This window comes from Schistocerca piceifrons, chromosome 7 (genome assembly GCF_021461385.2).
Source record: "Schistocerca piceifrons isolate TAMUIC-IGC-003096 chromosome 7, iqSchPice1.1, whole genome shotgun sequence".
Classification (NCBI taxonomy): Eukaryota; Metazoa; Arthropoda; class Insecta; order Orthoptera; family Acrididae; genus Schistocerca; species Schistocerca piceifrons.
Window position 1 is genome coordinate 486,762,452 of NC_060144.1, and position 18,022 is coordinate 486,780,473.

Sequence of the window (18,022 nt, forward strand, 5' to 3'; positions counted from 1 at the left end):
ACAAATAAAGATCAGTTTAAAATGAGCCTGAAAGACTAGTGGCGAACTCCTACTCCTTTGACGAAATTTTTAATAGAAACAAATGATGTATTGTATATACTCATACTATTAGTATTGTTATTTCAGCTAAAAAAAAGAGACATGTTCCACATCCACGAGGATCTCCTCAGCACTGATCTATGGAACGAAAAACTAATCTAATCTTATCTGCGAGGTGTGGTAAACGTAAAGTGACAAAACTACTGCCCTCGTAATCAAACTACAGCTATTCTTATTTTATTTTTTGTTTTCTTCCTTCTTTTTCTCTTTACATGCATTTAGTAGAAGAAACGTCGGTCATTGATAGATAACGACGAAATTCGGAAGCTTGTTTATACTCGTTTACTCTTAGTAAAATGGCTTGCGCAATACCTGTTTAAATGTGGACGTGCATGGAGTAGGAAGAGGGTGACAAGACTGGTGCACTAGTACCCTCCACCTTACAACGCACGGAGGCTTTGCGGAGTACAGATGCAGTAGGAAGACTGGAAAGAGGTAGGCGAGGGCACGTGTGATGAGATGGGAACTGTTTTATGTAACAATGTGACCCAGGCTGCTCAGACTTGCAAACAAAAAGGGCGATTATACTGCAACTGCTGGCTGATACTGTTTACATAAGCAGGGGACCAGCATCCGGCCAACACGACGACTAAGAGATGAGACAGAAGTTTTGGCGCGTGTGCAGACGCTGATGTGTAGTCAGTAGCTGAGGCGGTTTCGTCCACAGCACCGGACGGTTGTATGCTTCGGGCGGAGAAGCGGCACTCATTCCAGCAGCCACACCTGGCGCACTTTCCGTCATCTTGCACGGAAGATTGCACTTTGATGGATACCTAAGGTGGCCACACCAAGCGTGTCTTTAGGGGTTCAACCGCCAACCGTTGTTTCTCCGGTAAGTGGTAAAAGGCGCTTTTAAGTAAAATCCGGTCCACACTAGATCAATAATATAGTTGTTGTTGTTGTTGTTGTGGTCTTCAGTCCTGAGACTAGTTTGATGCAGCTCTCCATGCTACTCTATCCTGTGCAAGCTTTTTCATCTCCCAGTACCTACTGCAACCTACATCCTTCTGAATCTGCTTAGTGCATTCATCTCTTGGTCTCCCTCTACGATTTTTACCCTCCACGCTGCCCTCCAATACTAAATTGGTGATCCCTTGATGCCTCAGAACATGTCCTACCAACCGATCCCTTCTTCTGGTCAAGTTGTGCCACAAACTTCTCTTCTCCCCAATCCTATTCAATACTTCCTCATTAGTTATGTGATCTACCCATCTAATCTTCAGCATTCTTCTGTAGCACCACATTTCGAAAGCTTCTATTCTCTTCTTGTCCAAACCATTTATCGTCCATGTTTCACTTCCATACATGGCTACACTCCATACGAATACTTTCAGAAATGACTTCCTGACACTTAAATCAATACTGGATGTTAACAAATTTCTCTTCTTCAGAAACGCTTTCCTTGCCATTGCCAGCCTACATTTTATATCCTCTCTACTTCGACCATCATCAGTTATTTTGCTCCCCAAATAGCAAAAATCCTTTACTACTTTAAGTGCCTCATTTCCTAATCTAATTCCCTCAGCATCACCCGACTTAATTAGACTACATTCCATTATCCTTGTTTTGCTTTTGTTGATGTTCATCTTATATCCTCCTTTCAAGACACTGTCCATTCCATTCAACTGCTCTTCCAAGTCCTTTGCTGTCTCTGACAGAATTACAATGTCATCGGCGAACCTCAAAGTTTTTATTTCTCCATGAATTTTAATACCTACTCCGAATTTTTCTTTTGTTTCCTTTACTGCTTGCTCAATATACAGATTGAACAACAGATTGAAGTAGAGTGAGTTAATAAGCGTGCATCGACAACATTTTTAGGCGAGTTGTTCAGTGAAATCTACATTATCCTCCGCAAGCCACCTAATGGTGTGTGGCGGAAGGTACTTTTGTACCACTAACTGAACCCTCGTGAATCGCGCGTGGGAAGAATGTTTGTCAATAAGTCTCCGTAACGGCTCTAATTTCTCGAATTTTCTCGTCGTGATGATTACGCGAGACGTATGTGGGGGAAGTAAAATGTTGTCCGACTTCCCGGAAATTGCTCTCTCGAAATTTCAATAGTGAAACTCTCCGAGACGGACAACGCCTCTCTTGTAACGTCTGCCAGTGGTGTTTGTTGACTATCTCCGTAACGCTCTCACGCCGGCTCAACGATCCCGTGACGAAACGCGTCGCTCTTCGTTGGATCTCTCTCTCTCTCTCTCTCTCTCTCTCTCTCTCTCTCTCTCTCTCTCTCTCCCCTATCAATCATACCCGGGAGGGATCCCAAACAGATGATCAGTACTCAAGAATAGGCCGAATAAGCACCTGATAAGCCACTACCTTCGTGGATGAGTTGCGTTTCCTGAAGATTCTTCCTATGACTGAGTCTGGCATCTGCTTTTCCCGCAATTTGTTTTATGTGGTCATTCCAATTCAGTCGCTCTGGATGGTTACTCTTAATATTTTACGGTATATATTGTTTCCAACGGACAGTCATCAACGTGTAACTGTACATTAGTGAATTTCTTTTCCTATGTACGAGCAATATGTTACATTTACTTACGTTCAGAGTCAACTGCGAGAGCCTGCACCATTCATCACTTCTCTGGAGGTCATTCTGCAAATCTTTAATATCTTCTGGCGTTGCCGCTTTGTTATAGACGACTGTATCATCTGCGAACGACCTTAAAGAGCATCCGATGCTTTCTACTTGACCATTTACATATACTGCAAACAGTAATGGTCCTATCACACTCCCGTGGAGCCTGTCGATTTTGTTCCGTTAAGAGCGACATGTTGAGTTCTGTTGGCAAGAAAGTCTTGAATCCAGTCGCAAATCTCTTCCTGTGCTCGATAAGCTCTTATTTTTTCATTAAACGGCAGTGCGGAAAGGTGTCAAATGTTTTCCAGAAATCAACGAATACAGCATCAACCTGAGCGCCTTTGGGCCGGTCTAACTCACTTATCATTGGACAGAAGTGACTAGGAAGAAGGATATTTAATGTAACTATCGAAATAACACTGTTTCTGAGTCTTATTAGTTGCTGTGATCTTCACTCAGAGATATGTTTTGAGGCAGGTCTCCGCAGTAGTCGACCCCGCACAAGCTTATCTCTGAACAACTGTTCAGCCATGTTAAGTTCCTTACTGTACTCAAGCCTTTGTCTCCCTCTACACTTTTTAGGGACTGGGTGTTGTGTTGTCCTAATCATCATCATCTCATCCCCATCGACGCGCAGGTCGCCGAAGTGGCGTCAAATCGAAAGACCTGCACCAGGCGAACGGTCTACCCGACGGGAGGCCCTAGCCACACGACATTTCATTTCATTCCCCAGACTTACTTCCATTACCAACTTCACAGCTTATGTAAGTCTTAGGATATGTCCTATCAACTAATCCATTCTTTCCCGATGTAATCTTCGGCATTCTCCTGTAGCACCATAGTTCAAATGCTTCTACTGCATTCGTGTCTGAACTGCTTATCGTACACGTTATACTTCCGTACAGACTAAAACCCATACAGATACACTGGCAGGAAAGAATCTCAACACCAAGAAGTAGTTGTGCGACATAAAATAAAGTTGGTAGGCGTGTTTCTACATCTGAAAGATGTACTCTACTGGCCATTAAATTGCTACACCACGAAGATGACGTCCTACAGACGCGAAATTTAACCGACAGGAAGAAGATGCAGTGATATGCAAATGATTAGCTTTTCAGAGCATTCACATAAGCTTGGCGCCGGTGGCAACACCTACAACGTCCTGACATGAGGAAAGTTTCCAAACGATTTCTCACACACCAACAGCAGTTGACCGGCGTTGCCTGGTGAAACGTTGTTGTGATGCCTCGTGTAAGGAGGAGAAATGCGTACAATCACGTTTCCGACTTTGATAAAGTTCGGATTGTAGCCTATCGCGATTGCGTTTTATCGTATCGCGACATTGCTGCTCGCGTTGGTCGAGATCCAATGACTGTTTGCAGAATATGAAATCGGTGGGTTCAGGAGGGTAATACGGAACGCCGAGCTGGATCCCAACGGCCTAGAATCACTATCAGTCGAGATGACAGGCATCTTATCCGCATGGCTGTAACGGATCGTGCAGCCACGTCTCGATCCTTGAGTCAACAGATGGGGGCGTCTGCAAGACAACAACCATCTGCACGAACAGTTCGACGACGTTTGCAGCAGCATGGACTATCAGCTCGGAGACCATGGCTGCGGTTACCCTTGTCGCTTCATCACAGACAGGAGCGCCTGCGATGGTGTACTCAACGACGAAACTAGGTGCACGAATGGCAAAACGTCATTCTTTCGGATGAATCTAGGTTCTGTTTACGGCATCATTATGGTCGCATCCGTGTTTGGCGACATCGCGGTGAACGAACATTGGAAGCGTGTATTCGTCATTGCCATACTGGCGTATCACCCGGCGTGATGGTATGGGGTGCCATTGGTTACACGTCTCGGTCACCTCTTGTTCGCAATGACGGCACTTTGAACAGTGGACGTTACATTTCAGATGTGTTACGACCCGTGGTTCTACCCTTCATTCGATCCCTGCGAAACTCTACATTTCAGCAGGATAATGCACGACCGTATGTTGCAGGTCCTGTACGGGCCTTTCTGGATACAGAAAATGTTCGACTGCTGTCCTGGCCAGCAACTGGCTCGTCACAATATGCCAGTCACTACTCTGTGGTATCGTGTTAAAGCTGCGTGGGCAGCTGTACCTGTATACGCCGTCCAAGTTCTGTTTGACTCAATGCCCAGGCGTATCAAGGCCGTTATTACGGCCACGGGTGGTTGTTCTGGGTACTGATTTCTCAGGATCTATGCACTCAAATTGCGTGGAAATGTAAACACATGTCAGTTCTAGTATAATATATTTGTCCAATGAATACCCTTTTACCATCTGCACTTCTTGGTGTAGCAATTTCAATGGCCAGCACTGTATATTCAAATTACAATCCAGTCGCATAAGAGTCGCGTTAGCAGCGCCACTACGGTGATGCAAATCAGGTTTGCTTTCAAAACACGCTGTAACGTCGTAGGCGTTCGTTACCTTTGAGATTGGGCGTGATGAGACGATTTTAGTCAAGAATGCCTCTAACGCGACGAAGACGCCATTGTCAATACCTCACTGAGTTTGAACGTGAGCGCGTAATAGGGTTACGAGAAGCTGGATCTTGCTTCTACGGTACTGCAGAAAGATTTGGCAGGAATGTAGCAACTGTACAGGACTGCTGGCAGCAATGGTCACGAGAATGTACAGTCGCAAAGAGATCATGCTCCAGACGGCCACGTGGCACTGTCGAGAGGGAAGACCGTCGTGTTCAGCGTGTGGCTCTGGTCCATTATACTGCATCTACAGCAAAAATTTGAGGAGCAGTTGGCACCACAGTGACAAAGAACTGTTACAAATCGGTAGCTTCAAGAACAGTTCCGAGCTAAACGCCTTGTGGCTTGCACTCCACTGACCCTAATCCACTGCCATGGGCGACTTCGGCGGTGTCAAACGGGACCACGCTGGAGAGCACGGCGGAGGCCTGTTGAGGTGTCTGGAGAAAGTTGGTTCTGCCTCGGTGCTTGTGATGGTCCTATGTTGGTTAGAAGGAACCCAGTTGAAGGCCTGGAACTATCGTCTGTGTGCCACACGCACTGGGCCTACACCTGGAGTTATGGTTTGAGGTGCGATTTTCAATGACAGCAGGAGCACTCTCGTGGTTCTCCTACGCACCATGTCTGCAAATTCGACATGTACTGCCACTCATGAACAGCATTCCAACGGGCGTTTTTCAACAGGATAACGCTCGCCCCCATACCGCTGTTGTAACCCAGCAGGCTCTACAGAGTGTCGACATGTTGCCTTGGCCTGCTCGATCGCCAGATCTGTCTACAATTGTTGATGACGGTGGTAATGATTGCTGTTTGTGGAGCGCTCAACAATGTGGTTATCAGTGCCCTTACAAATCCCCAAACTTGTTCACTGTCCAGTCTCGCCCTTTTCCCGAACGATGATGAAATGGTGAGGACAACAACCAGTCCCCAGGTGGAGAATACATCCGGCACCTACACAACACAATGCATGCACCTTTGCTACATGTACATCTACATTTATACTCCGCAAGCCACCCAACGGTGTGTGGCGGAGGGCACTTTACATGCCACTGTCATTGCCTCCCTTTGCTGTTCCAGTCGCGTATGGTTCGCGGGGAGAACGACTGCCGGAAAGCCACCGTCCGCGCTCGAATCTCTCTAATTTTACATTCGTGATCTTCTCGGGAGGTATAAGTAGGGGAAAGCAATATATTCGACACCACATCCAGAAACGCACCCTCTCGAAACCTGGACAGCAAGCTACATCGCGATGCAGAGCGCCTCTCTTGCAGAGTCTGCCACTTGAGATTGCTAAACATCTCCGTAACGCTATCACGCTTATCAAATAACCCTGTGACGAAATGCGCCGCTCTTCTTTGGATCTTCTCTGTCTCCTCTGTCAACCCGATCTGGTACAGATCCCACATTGATGAGCAATACTCAAGGACAGGTCGAACGAGTGTTCTGTAAGCCACCTCCTTTGTTGATGGACTACATTTTCTAAGGACTCTTCCAATGACTCAACCTGGCACCCGCCTTACCAACAATTAATTTTATATGATCATTCCACTTCAAATCGTTCCGCACGCATACTCCCAGATATTTTACAGAAGTAATTTCTACCAGTGTTTGTTCCGCTATCATATAATCATACAATAAAGCATCTTTCATATGTATTCGCAATACATTACATTTGTCTATGTTAAGGGTCAGTTGCCACTCCCTGCACCAAGAGCCTATCCGCTGCAGATCTTCCTGCATTTCGCTGCAATTTTCTAATGTTGCAGCTTCTCTGTATACAACAGCATCTTCCGCGAAAAGCCGCATGGAACTTCCGACACTATCTACTAGGTCATTTACATATATTGTGAAAAGCAATGGTCCCATAACACTCCTCTGCGGCACGACATTTCGACATTCTGGCGGCTACACCGGTTATTAATGTACCAGAATCTCACATTTGCCGTGGCTTATCTCGCACTTATATAAACCCTTGATCTTGCAATATTAATCAGTTAAATATGTTACTGAGACAAATGTATTCCCGAAATATCATTACTCTACATTATTTTTGGTGTCGCGATTTTTTTCCGTCAGTATATTTTCGGTAGACTGCCTAACAAATTTAAACTCGACGTTAGTAAATTTCCCATTTTCAGCTATGCTTTTCCGGCCGCTGCCAGTTTGCATTTTATATAGTCTCTACTAGGGCCATCATCAGTTATTTTGGTGTCCAAGTAGCTGAACTATTACTTTTAGTGCCTTATTTCATAAACCAGTGCCCTCAGGATCATCTTATTTCATTCGACTACATTCAGTTATCCTGAATCTTTTGAGGACATTGTTCTATCCGTCCAAGTGCTTTACTGTCTGACAGAATTGCTATGTCAGTGGCAAACCTAGATGTTTTTATTTCTTCTCCTTTAATACTGATTGCATTTCAAAAATGTTCTTTGGCTTCCTTCACTGCTCGTTCACTGTGTACTTTTAATAACATCGGTGATAGGGTTGCACCCTATCTCACTCCCTTCTCAACTGCTGCTGCAACTCTATTCTTGTGACTGCCGTCTGGTTTCGGTACAAGCCGTAGGTAACTTTCCGCTCCCCGAATTTTACCCCTAGCACATTCAGAATTTTGAAGGCTGTATTCAACATTGTCAAAAGATTTCTCTAGATGTGCAAATGCTATAAGCGTAGGTTTGCCTTTAAGCTGTCTTGTGAATAAGCCACTAGCGTCACGCGTTATCCTATGTTTCTTCGGAAACCAAACTGATCTTCCTCGGCCTCGGCTGCTACTACTTTTGCATTCTTCTATAAAAAAATGCGTGTGAGTATTTTGTAACCATGACATATTAAAATGATAATTCGGTAATTTCCAGATCTGCCAGCACCTACCTCCTATGGTGTCTGTTCTTTCGGACATGTCCGAAAGAACAGACACCATATCCATGTAAGTATACTTTTGTTGCTGTTCTCTTGGAATTAAAAAAACTGGCTAGTAAACAGAAGAGCCCAGGTTTGAAACCCATTCCAGCAAAAATTTTAACTCAACGCTGTTGATTCCGCACCAAGTCCCGATTCAGCTGACATCAATTAGTTCCTTCCCTTTCCTTTTTCTCCCCCATTCACCTTCAGTTTAAGTAACATGTATCACAGCTGCGGATTCCGCATGGCGTCTGTTCTTTTGGACATATACGGAAGAACAGACAACAAGTACAAGCCCTGTTCGTTCATGACATCCAGACCGCTGTAAATAAAGACGCTCAGGCTGATGCTGTAGTCCTTAACTTCCGCAAGCCATCTTCGCGAAGCCATTCAGAACAGTTTCACACTGCCGTTTCATGAATGAAAAATATTCTTACCGAGTATTGAACCAGACTTTTGACAGGATACTGGACTTCTTCGCAGACAGAACTCAAATTCGACAAATGTAGTAGTAATTTCAGGAGTTCCCAAGGTAATGTTAGGGCGCCCTTACTGCTTACGACATTTATTAGTGATCTAGTAGATAGCGTTGGAGACTCCTGGAGGCTATTTGCAGACGTTGCTGTTGCCTGCAGGAAGGCTCCAACGCCGGAAGAATGTGGCAAAATGCAGGGAGAGCTGCAGAGGATCAGCGGCTGGTGCAGGGAATGGCAGTCGACCCTGAATGTAAATAAATGTTACGTGTTGCGGATTAATAGCCAAAGAGGTCGACTACTCAGATTACACTATTGGCGACAAATCCATGCAAAAACTAATTACCTGAGAATACATTGGAGTAACCATGCGTAAGTACATTAACTGGAATGACCCCATTTAGTGGGAGAATCTTAGAGATTTTATTCATTCACGAAAGAAGTGACCTGCAAAACACCGATTTTGATTACTGAAAAGTTTCCGATCTCAACATCTAGATAGCATTTATCAACGAAAGTTTGGGAATTTGCGCTTGCCTAATAAGGCACACACCAAAATTTCAGCAGCTTTTGACACCCAGTTGTTTGACAATAGTTTTAACGAGACGATACACGTGTTTTCTGATAATGGACAAAATCGAGGATAGAGCTGTCCTTAGATTTTTGTTTTTGAAAGGCAATATTCCTGCGCAAATGAAATATACCTGGTGATCAAAAAGTCAGTATAAATTTGAAAACTGAATAAATCACGGAATAATATAGATAGATAGGTACAAATTGACACACATGCTTGGAATGACGTGGGGTTTTATTAGAACCAAAAAAATACAAAAGTTCAAAAAATGTCCGACAGATGGCGCTTCATCTGATCAGAATAGCAATAATTAGCATAACGAAGTAAGACAAAGCGAGGATGATGATCTTTACAGGAAATGCTCAATATGTCCACCATCATTCCTCAACAACAGCTGTAGTCGAGGAATAATGTGCACAGCACTGTAAAGCATGTCCGGAGTTATGGTGAGGCATTGGCGTCGGATTTTGCCTTTCAGCATCCCTAGAGATGTCGGTCGATCACGATACACCTGCGACTTCAGGTAACCCCAAAGCCAATAATCGCACGGACCGAGGTCTGGGGAACTGGGAGGCCAAGCATGACGAAAGTGGCGGCTGAGCACACGATCATCACCAAACGACGCGTGCAAGAGATCTTTCACAAGTCTTTTTTTGTTCTAATAAAACCCCATGTCATTCAAAGGATGTGTGTCAATTTTTACCTCTCTCTCTACATTATTCCGTGGTTTATTAAGTTTTCAAATTTATACTGACTTTTTGATCACCCGGTACATTGAGCGCTGTTAACAGTGACTGCACCAGCATTAACCACCGTGACATTTTGGTCAGTTGAGTTTAAATGTGCCCTACCAGTATGGGTCACGAACGTTTGGGACGGCCAAAAATTGCAATCCCTGACGAATATATTGCTCGAGTTCACCAAATGTTGCTAGAAAAGCGTATTAAGTTGAGAGGTAGCAGGAGCTATGAAATTGTCTAGAGAACGTGTTTGTCACATATTGATCCAAAATTTGGGAATGAGAAAGCTGACCGCGCGCTGGGTACCACGATTGTTCACTCCGTGCCGTCTCACATCTCGGCTGGTGCCATGGCGAAAACCCACGAATTGCGGTTCCAACTGCTAGGTCACCCTCCTTACTCACCAGATCTAGCCCCAAGCGATCTTTTTGTTCCGCCGGCTAAATGTTTGTCGAATCAAAAGGTCGTCACATTTTATAAATGTTATGCAGAGAAAGACACTATATTTGGATGGGTTAAAGAGATTGGAGCATGGCGGGGAAAAGTGTATAGACTTGCAAGGAGATTATATTGAAGAAAATAAACTGGAAGAAAAACGCCATTTCTTTGTTCCGTTGGAAACTCTTCAGACTGCCCTCGTAAGTAAGATTAGCAGAAGAGGTACAGAAGACTCAGCAAAGAGCGGTACGTTTCGCACGATCGCTGTGCCGGGCGAAAGAAGTACCGCTATGACCAACACACCACAGTGGTAGACACTACAAGAGAGGCGTTTTGCATCGCGGAAAAGTTTACTGATGAAATTTCGAGAGCGTACATTCCAAGACGATTCGAGTAACGTCCTCCCACACGCGGCGGGTCAATTAAAGCGTGCGATTCCAACTCTCGGCTTTGAGCCACGACGTCATTTGTGGCGTCATGAGTTTACGATACTAAGGATGTAAGCGGCATGTTATTAAATGTCATCTGTGGCTGCCTTTATTAATTGTAAACCAAGCCGTTTATTCCGAGGGTGCGATTTGGCAGGAGCGAAAAAACTAACATTTATGAGCTTCTTTCTCACAAACATATAGCCCTTTTTCGAATGTGGCTGCGGCTGGTCCCGGCGGAGGTTCGACTCCTCCATCGGGCATGAGTGTGTGTGTTTGTCCTTAGGATAATTTAGGGTAAGTAGTGTGTAAGCTGATGACCTTAGCAGTTAAGTCCCGTAAGGTTTCACACACATTTGAACATATTTTTTCGAATGTGGCACGATTTCTTCTAGGATTTACTGATGAAATTTCGAGAGCGTACATTCCAAGACGATTCGAGTAACATGTCCTCCCACACGCGGCGGGGTATCTTTTTGGTATCTCTGTCTACTTTAACTAATCAGCTCAATTGCCGATCCCACATTTCTTTTTTCCTTTATTTTTAACTAACTTGTTCCTGTCTGTTGAGTTTCCTGTATTTTATCATTGCTGTGATTCTGACGTTCTTACCGTAAATGTTAATTTCTCCCCAGCCGTAATTCCATTTTCCCCGAGGTTGTTCCGTTAGCCTATACATTTACTAAGAATTTAATTTCCGCGATTCTAGAGTTCGTCATTACATTACAGCAACATGTAAACGTTTACCAGTTGCATCTCTGCGTCAGGGAGCCAAAGCTGACAGGTAGAACCAAACGCTGTAATTTACCCCATACGTCCCGCGGAAGGATCACAACGAGAAAACTTGAGAAAATATTTGTTAAATAGCTTTACCGACAGTCATTCATTACACGTGCCATTCGTGAGGAGTAGGAAAGTAATGGAATACATTATGGTACCAGTAGTAGCCTTCACCACACACCTTCATAGAGTATTGATGTAGATGGAGACTAACCCAGATTTCCTGATTTTCGCGAGCTGCCGCATTCGCCATTAGCGTACTCGATTACGCCTCGAGACAGAACTAATTCTCATAGGTTTGGTGTTGCTACCTATTACTTCTCAATATCACAACCACTGGTTCCCACAAGCGCTGTGTGGGGCAGAAACACCTCTGGGATAGGTAGCTGGTGGATGGTAACGGCTGATCCTTTCACACAGGGTGCATGTGAATTCAATCAAATTGACTGACATGAAATGAACAGCTCGGTGGGGATGAAATCAATGCACACGTAATGACATGAAATTAAATCAGCGAGATTGCCTTATACCAATAGGGAGAACCTCTCCCGTAGTACTCAAAAATAATGCGACGGAACATCAGTGATATATGAATTTACTTAATTACATTTGAGCCGAACGTGGACGTTTGTTCAGATAGCCTAGAAATTTAAAAAAACTGCTCGCACTCAGCAAGAAATCCGGTAGAGTCCTGGTATGGTATATCTTTTCATATAAGAACATTGCAGATTCAGCACTTCTGAACAGTTTTCGTTTTTATCATTTTATATCATGCCATATTCCCTGATTATAGCTCAACTGACTTTTTCATTTCAGTGCTACTCGAAAACGTCCTCTAAAGTAGTCCTTTGAAAAAAAAAAAAAAAAAAAAAAAAAAAAAAAAAAAGAAAGCTACCGTCATACTATACCGTACTGTGGAAATTGCCTACGAATGGAAGGGGTGGTAAATTTCAATTCTTATGAGCTTCCACATTCACACTGAACGGAAAGTTGACTCCTAAGGGCTGTGAAACCTTTCCAGCTCAATATGTTCATTCGTGGCGCATGTACTGTTTCTACTAGTAGAGTACATCTTCCAAGATCCTGATTTAGCCACTGGAAATATTCGAGATTGGTTTGATATGTAGAAAGATGTGTAGATTAGCCCTATGCCAGATTATGTGCGCATTTCTTGCAACTTCAGTGTATCATTATGTTGGCGGCGAATTTCCAAGTCGCAGATTTATGCAATAAATATTTGTCGTTTTGCGTTACGGTCCCCATGCATTTTAGCTATCCGCCCGTTTTCTACAAATGAATCTTTCTGGTAGATAATGCAGAAAATTATAGTTAAGTTTTCCTCTAAATTTGTTGGCTACTGTCTCTTAACTAGATATGTTCCATGGCCATCGCCGGTAGGTGCTATTGTGTCGAATTCTGCACATGATTTGAGAACAAGTATAATATTCACGTTACAGCTATGTCGAATGACACAGTACTAGAAAATTATAAAGTAATTGTTGTAGCGAATGAAACTGCAGTTCTTTCTAAAATGTTCGCAGATTCATTCACGTTTTGCCAGTCAGCAATTTTGTGTCCTCGGTCTTCACATACCCCCTTACTGTTGAGTACACTTTCTCGTGCTATTTCTGAGCAGCAGCCACAAAAAGGATGAGGTCTATTACGAATCCTTTTGTAAAGACAGCCAATCTCCATTCCAGTTTCACCTGTTACTGACGTATCACGTAAGTATCCCTTTCCCATTCACAGTGAAAGTAACTAAATAAAAAATGAAAACAGTCAAACTGCGCAAAAACTCACAACAATAGCAGGTGAGTCACCGCAGTGATCAGGACTTTCAGCGCCCCCTTAATGGAGTCTGCACACCTCATCAAGACACCGGGCGCGGGTCATGAGGAGCGGGGTTCAAATCTTCGTTTGGCCAAGTTTTGCCATGCTTTCCCCAATAAATCTTTAACAACGTTTCTGCACCAAGACTGCCATCGATTTGCTCTCGTACACTCAGCCGTATGAGCTACGTCTTTATCACCCGTGACTGCGGCGGGTTAATCTTTGACAGTTATTCCGTCGTAATATCCATTATTTTGACGCCAAAACATTTCCCATTTTATGCTATATGATCAAGAAGCGCTCCTCTTTAGTCGTTCGCTTATATGTTAGGAGATCATTTTTCCTTTTTTATGCCAGCTATTGAGTTTTACGTCACAACATATTACTCGACCAATCACCTGAAAACATACATTATTCAAATATGAAACTAAAGGATTAGCACACAAATTCCCAAGATGTTCTCCATTCTTAGTAAATTTAGGCCTACATATTATGAACTTATTTTACGTTGAAGCCTGCTATTGTTGGAAATAAGTCTGCAAATACTACGCTAACATTAATACAAAATCTATTTATATGTTGTGCTGAACAAAACTTGCATTAGAGTAGCTCCACGTCTCCACGTTGCGCTTTTTGAAAACCATCTTCCTGCGTCATATTGGCACTAAATTTTATAGGTAATATGCAAGGTAATTTTGAATAACTCTTTATGCTACTTAAACATCGGTGCACGTAAATGCAGTACAAAATGGTTTTTCCATTTGCTACTAACACTGGTTTTAAATTTCATGTTCACGCTAGGGCATACAGTTGTCTTTACGTCGTAGATGCGCACGTTGTAAGTACCATGTCGTGTGTCTTTTTATACATGAAAAGTAGCTCTGAATGAAAATAAATCTCACCGGCGAGTTTTCTTCACTAATCAAAAATGAGGCCGATGTATATTGCACTCCAGTGAACAATTTGCTGTTTTAAACAAGATCCTCACCTGTTTCTGTAGCGGCACAGCGTCCTCCAGTCGCTCGAATCTTTCGAACTTGAAGCTGTTGCTACGATACAGTTCATTTTCGTGTTTTTTCCCTCCACAGAAACGTCGTGTTATGGCCCTCGGTCGAAATTCCATCACATGAGAATCGAGATAATGAAAATTGAACATTCGGAGCCTTCGCGGCCAGCGCGCCGGCTCCTCTCCGGCCAGCTGATTTTGACAGTCACTGACAACCGGCCCGCACACGCTCTTAAAACTCAATAAATCACACCACTGGTGATCACCACTGCTTGTTGGACTTCTATCGGCGTCGTCCGCATTGCCACATCCTGCCTCTTCCGTTTCATCCGCCGACTGTTTATCTGTCTCAGCTGTCTTTCTGCCGCTCTGTAACCCCACTCTCTTCAACATTCTCTCCATCATGCTCCTGCCTTCCGATTTGACTAGAGCTACCTGTCGAGACAGCGCTAAACTAACATCTGCGTCACAGCCTTCGCGATTTGTTGCCCCTACACATGCTTGCACAGTGGATCAAATATATAAAACCACAGTACATTTTTCAAAAGTTAAAGATTTTGAAACGCTGTACTATGCGAATTAATGTCTGCATTCCTGTTTTGTAAAACATTCAGTCGAAATAACTTCATCATTAAGATTATCAAATCGAGGCTATTTTGGGTGACGTATAATCTTTGACCAATGTTGAAAAACAGTTCAGCGGTTTGTTGTCAATATTTGTGTCTGTGTACTGTATATGCTTAAAGTTTGATGACTATGAATCATTCGTGTAAAGTGAGATGTGGTAGTCTGATTTGTTTTCATCGCAGTAGCAGTCTCACGAAACGAATTAAACTGTCCATATGTGAGGTTCGTACAATACTTACAAGGGTATATATTTCACTAATCACCGCTGTTGCGAAGATGGTATAAGTAAAACAACAAGCTAAACAAAAATGTGTCCCAAAAATGGATTTTTATTTATGTGTGACTTGTATGCTGTCGTCTTTTCAATGTTTGATAATACACTGAGCGATAAAAATCCATATCAAACGGCCGTTATTACTCTTAAGCTACCAAGAGCGCACTATGAGATATGTAATCATTTTGTAAGTTTCCTGATTTCGCGCCAATCGGTTTTTCGCAGTGATTGTTTTGCCAACTGCCTTGTGTAAATGTTGCAGTTAAAGCGAGATACATCATACGCGAATATATGTCGTAGTGATATGATTTGAGTTAGAAGGTATATCATACAGTGAATATAAGATATAGAACACAACCACCATCTTTTTTTTTTTCATGTATTTGTTGTAGCCGTACATGTCTGGGACTAGTGAGCATAGGAATTTACGAATGTTGATAGAGGAAGTAACTTATGCCAAATATTCTAATGTGATCTCTTTGCACCGTAAATTTCCTTTTGCCACAGTGAGTTTCCCTAACACGTTTTCTCTTACTGCACCTTTTTTCATCTACTGTTTCTGTCTGCATGTGCGTTTTGCAGAACATAGATTTACCTGTTTGCTGTTTACTTAAAATTTGACTTGTTTCACAGTGACCCTAGACATAATGTTAAAGTAGTTTTGTACTTAAGATAATCACTTTGTATCGTATGTAATTACATTTCCTATTATTCAGTCTCAATAAGCACTGTTATTCGAAGTAGAATTCTTGTTACAGGGTACAGAATTCATGAAGTTTATTTGCCTGTGGCTAGGCCATTTCAGTAAGAGACTGCACATGTGTTTCTTTGTTTTTTGTAATTAATCTGGTTCTGATGGGAAAATAAGGCTGAAAATAGTTATGAAACTATGTAATTTCTTAACACTTGTAAATTTTCTTATTGAGCTAATGCAGAACAGCAAAAAAAAAGGTATGTATTTCTGCTGTAGTTAATTTTCACGATACAGTGGTATGCAGATGATTAACTCATGGAGTGGTACCATTATATTACATCTTGGAGACTAATTTTATGTGAGGAAATTTCACACTGATGTAATTAATGACAACTAATTGAGATTACCCAAAGTCATGGACGTCCAGTTTTGATGTATTATAGACTGGGATACTGTAGTGAAGTAGCAGTGTATTTTAATAAAGATTCTGAAGGTGCATTAATGTATGCAATTCAGTTTGAAATGCCTTGTTAATTGCTCTCTATAGATTTTGTGTTGGCAACCCCACAGAAAATGCCATTTGATCTTTTATTCATGATGTTTTAGCATATTTACGTGTGAAGAATAATCCTGTGGACATTTTCTTTCACTTCTAAGACATAGCAACATATATAAACAGACAGAGGTGGAGGGGGACTGTGTATATTATAAAATTTTGATTGTGCGTATTATAAAATATTGATAGAGGTATTACATTAACAAATAGCTGAACTAAATACAGCTTTATAGAATAGAATGATCACTGTCTTTTGCATTGGTAATAGTGGTGACTCACTCATCTTGGCATGAACACGAGACACTGAAAGCTTTGGGGAACTCTGTATTGATTCTGTTGGCTCATTTTCATTCAGCACCCCATGAAAACCCTTGAAATGATCTAGCATAAATGCATTCCTATCAACAAATTTCTTCTTCTAATGTAAAAGCTATTTATTTAAGGACATCATCACCTGTGGTATGGACAGTGCCATGTTCACAAGATGACTTAATTGCTTAATATGCGTTTCCACGTACTTGTACCCTACCTTCATCATATACTGAAACAAACCGTGATTTATAATTTTTAGCAATCTCTTTTCCCATGGCAAATGCCGGGATGGTTCCTTTGAAAGGGCACGGCCGATTTCCTTCCCTCACCCGAGTTTGCGCTCCATCTCTAATGACCTCGTTGTCGACGGGACGTTAAACACTAATCTCCTCCTCCTCCTTCTTTTCCCATGGTGTCAGTCAGTATAAGTTTTCTTCTGACACTGCTAAACCCTGTGTCCTGTAACGAATAGTTGGCAGAGATGCCTAAGGGAGTTGTCGATTTATGTGCCCTTTAGGAAGGAGAGGATTCTGTATCATATTGTCACTCACATGTTCCTGTTCAGCATTAAATTGGTGAGTGTTCAGTTAGCCAGCCGAGGTTCTCTGCATTCACAAATTGTTGACATAATCCTTGAACAAAATGCTGTAAACAGGTCACCTAAAGAATATTTTTTATCTGCCCAAATATATAAACCAGTTGTATACTTAATATGATGACCATCACCTGAATCCACCATGAAGAAATATGTTTATTACTCTTTCAGTAGTCAATATTGTCTCCAAATCTATTTAATTTGATGATCCTGTCTTCATGTTACATGACATGAATTTCCACCTCCCATATTAAATGTACTCCACCAAGAGTACCTGCTGCCGCCTATTTATCGTGAAAACTTGTGCTCTACAGATGGCTTATCAGTCACTGCTTCACCCACAGTTTTTATTTGAATATAAATGGCAAAGGATACTTAGCATTGTGCAACATGTTTGGGTCTCTTCCTTTTCCAATCGCATTTGGAGCAGGGGAAGAATAAGTGCTTAAATGCTTCTGTACACAACTGTAATTCTTCTAATCCTACCTTTGTGGTCCCTACAAGTGATATGTAATGGGCTGAAGTATATTTCTAGATTGTTCTATAACACTGATTCCTTAATACTGAAAACTTTGTAAGTAGGTT

The 18,022-nt window shown here is 42.4% G+C and overlaps 1 protein-coding gene across 5 annotated transcripts in view; it reads left to right on the top strand.

Moving 5' to 3' along the window:
• The first annotated feature begins 729 nt into the window (after window positions 1–729).
• Window positions 730–18,022, top strand: part of LOC124805361 (zinc transporter ZIP1-like) — a 40,632-nt gene continuing 23,339 nt past the window's right edge. For 2 of the 5 annotated variants that reach the window (XM_047265905.1, XM_047265907.1), the window contains exon 1: window positions 730–931. The gene's annotated coding sequence lies outside the window, so the exon portion shown is untranslated. Of the gene's footprint in view, window positions 932–15,070; window positions 15,229–15,559; window positions 15,602–18,022 lie in introns of those variants that run through there. The other 3 variants (XM_047265903.1, XM_047265904.1, XM_047265906.1) reach the window with 2 other exon arrangements.